The sequence below is a fragment of the Bidens hawaiensis genome, unplaced genomic scaffold (genome assembly GCF_021521415.1).
Source record: "Bidens hawaiensis isolate Kalapana, Puna unplaced genomic scaffold, B.hawaiensis_p1.1 tig00042286_1, whole genome shotgun sequence".
Taxonomy (NCBI): Eukaryota; Viridiplantae; Streptophyta; class Magnoliopsida; order Asterales; family Asteraceae; genus Bidens; species Bidens hawaiensis.
In genome coordinates this window covers 29,319-32,603 of record NW_027497482.1, presented here as the reverse complement: position 1 = coordinate 32,603, position 3,285 = coordinate 29,319, and the positions used below count along the sequence as shown (strand labels likewise).

The 3,285-nt window shown below is 37.8% G+C and overlaps 1 pseudogene; it reads left to right on the top strand.

Annotated features, from left to right (window-relative positions):
• Window positions 1–2,053: 2,053 nt before the first annotated feature.
• Window positions 2,054–2,868, top strand: LOC143593502 (pathogenesis-related protein PR-1 pseudogene; annotated as a pseudogene).
• Window positions 2,869–3,285: the final 417 nt, after the last annotated feature.

The following is a 3,285-nucleotide window of genomic DNA, read 5'->3' as shown; positions in this document are numbered from 1 at the left end:
TCATACAACTAATGCATTAGGATAATGATTCGTTTTCTTAAGAAATTTTAACCCATCAATAATCAAACATTTTATTATTCAGTGTCTTCCAACAATTTAAAAACGGATGCCAAATTTTGCTTACTAATTCACCACTCATATTACCTTATATTGGTATATGTATCTTTCTAAAATGATTTTTCTTTTCAATTCCCTTCACTGTCATATACATACTAATATCTCAAATATATATTTCTACGTATTATCATTGGTGTCAAGCTACCCTTAATCAGTTTACTGAAAACGTTAATGTAGTCGAGCTTAGTTAAATAAGTAATCAAAGATACTTTAATTTCAACCAAGAAAAACAAAACCATGATTCAAAGCCAAAACCTACTTAAAGGTTTATTGTCAAATAATCATAACGATTCAAACCTGGTTTAATGGTTACTGTTTGTGGGAATCAAGTTCAGGTACTGATTTCTAAAATCGCCATCTGTACTCGGGATCGTCGTCCCTCCGCTTCGTGAATCGTTGGTTTTATGGTAACCCTTGATGAATCCTATCGTACCATACTCACATGTTTGCAACCTCTATTATTTGTTTGAAAATATATGGGCCATTTCAAATTTGGGCCACTATACTAGTATGAAGTTTGAAAATTTTTTGGGCCCCTTTTGGTTTTGGGCCTTGCGCGGCTGCCTAGCCTACACAGACCCAAATTCGGCCTTGTGTGTAGGCTTGTAGCTAAGCCTTATGCTTGTAATATAATTTTTCGTCACAATCTTTCATATTTTAAGTTACTAAATATAAGACATTTTTCAAATCAACTTATTATAAAGTTCGACGTTTATTCATCCTTTATTGGGACAAACAAGTTAACAAATTATTATCCGCAATGAATTGTTTATTGGATTACATCGAAACAGAAGGCAAGCGGGCAACAAGCTGCGCCGCTACCCCTTTTTGAATCGCAAAACCCAATCTTTTAAAAACTATATTTGCTGATCTTGGAGTCATAACATTACTATGCATGACCCGCTGAACACGGGTAAGTAGCTCCACAGCTTCAGGCGCGAGGAAACCAAAAGTGTCAAAAGCAAAAGGAATAAATACATGTTGGTTGTCAAGATACGCCTTTTCATGTTTTGCCACCTTACTTGAGGCAGCTTTTAATGCGGCTTGACCGACAGCGAAACCACTACTCCCTAAGCCCACCAAAGGAGAAACCCCTGTTAAATCCACACACACGTGTTTCCCTCCTATCCATCCAAACACCAAAATGTCAGCCGGTCGAAGAGATGATCTTCCCTCCGACGGGTCAGTCAGGAAATTCACAGGTGCTTCTTTCTTAACAGAAATTCCAGCTCGCCTGAATATATCAAAGAGCACATCCATAACCAGATCGTGTCGGTATTTGAACCCCAGGAGCTCTTTACAGTGCACCGCGTGCTCCCCATATGAGTCTAAACACGCTTTACGACAAACAAGACATATCTCATCAACCGGAAATAGAGGAATCATAAGGCGATACTTAAGGATACTACGATACTCCACTGGAGACATATGCTGGCCTAACCCATCTATAGGGATAGCAGGAAGAAAATCTTGAGCATGTGGTGCTTGTAGACACTCAAAAATGGTTTTTTGTCTGCTTGTCATGTTAAAGTGTGACTCCATATTGTGAACAATTTTACTAAAAAGAGTGCTCGCCAATGCATGCTGGGCTTTAAAGGGGGCGGTCTCTTTGTTAGAGAAACTGCTAAAATCTAGTTAGATAAATGAGCTGGTACGTGGTGGAATGGTAAGGAAAATATTTGATGTTTCGGGTTTAATTTATGTTATCATTATTTAGTTTCAGCGGCATCAGGTGATGATGGGAGACTAAGCGAGTATGTGACGTACACTAGTTTGATCCTTGAACTAAACGAGTTGTATCTCACCGCTTGTCGTACTTTCGGGTGAGTGTTCATGGACGTTGGCCTCAGGTGAGGGTTTTCCCTGGATCGAAAGAGGTGCACCCCAATATGATGAATTTTGAATTTTGTTAGTAGCTATTTGAAAGATTCGTTAACCGTTAAAAGGAAAAAAAAATAGTTACATCATCATGTAGATCTTGACTTAGTTATTGGTTTTAATATGATATAGCTTTGTTCCTAGAAGAGTATGCCAATCATATTCGATCATGGGTGCCACTTAAATTCTCCATAAATCCACCAACCTTTTATTGTACATTTATTTAATTTTATATTATTTATCTTCTTAAACCACAATATATAATTATGCAAGTAGTATACCATAAAAGAATTCCCACCAAGGAGAACACATCACACTATCTCCCAATGTGGTTTCCTCTCATCACATTGGTTTTCTTCATTGCTCTCCTAAGTTCCACCACCAATGCCATCACAGATAAAAACCAACTAAATAAAAATATCATCAATGACTTCATATCTATCCAGAACCAAGCCCGAGCCACCCTGCGTATGCCGCCACTCGTATGGGACACAACGCTAGCACGTTATGCGGACTTGTATGCTAGGCAAAGGCGACAAGATTGCTTGTTAAAGCATTCAAATGGGCCTTATGGAGAGAATATCTTTTGGGGTAGTGGTGATGGATGGAACCCTGCTCAAGCGGCAGCGGCATGGGTTGGAGAGCGGCGGTGGTACACCTACGGCTCGAATTCATGCAACGGGCAGGAGTGTGGACATTATACACAAATTGTTTGGAAAGCAAGTAGGAGAATTGGGTGTGCCAAGGTGACTTGTTTTCAAGGTAGAGGTGTTTTTATGATTTGTAATTATGATCCTCCTGGCAATTATGTAGGTGAGAAACCTTACTAATTTTATGGCGTGACAATTAATTAATGAGTGATCGTTTCATGATCACATGCTTATTTACACACATGTATATTTATGTGTGTTTGTATTAATTTATTTATTTTTCGAGTATTCTTTTAAATATGTGCCAATTTTTATCATATAATTAATATATTGATCTTTTGTGATTTCAATGTTTTGCTAATAGTATATATTTGTAATATGTTGGTCGGATAGAGAATTATACTTTGTGGTATATACTGTAAGACGAAAATAATAAATAAGTAAACTATTTATTTTTGCAATCCTAAAAAAAGTTTATCTAATCTACTATTGAACCATCTCACCTGAAAGTCAGTCGCTACCTTAAGGCATGCCTTGACTCCAAGAGCTAACTCGATGGGACTTGCTTTCCTAAAGAGAAGACGAAGAGGATGACACTGGGGATCGTTCTTACTTAAAGAAATTCCCATGAGCTGCCTTG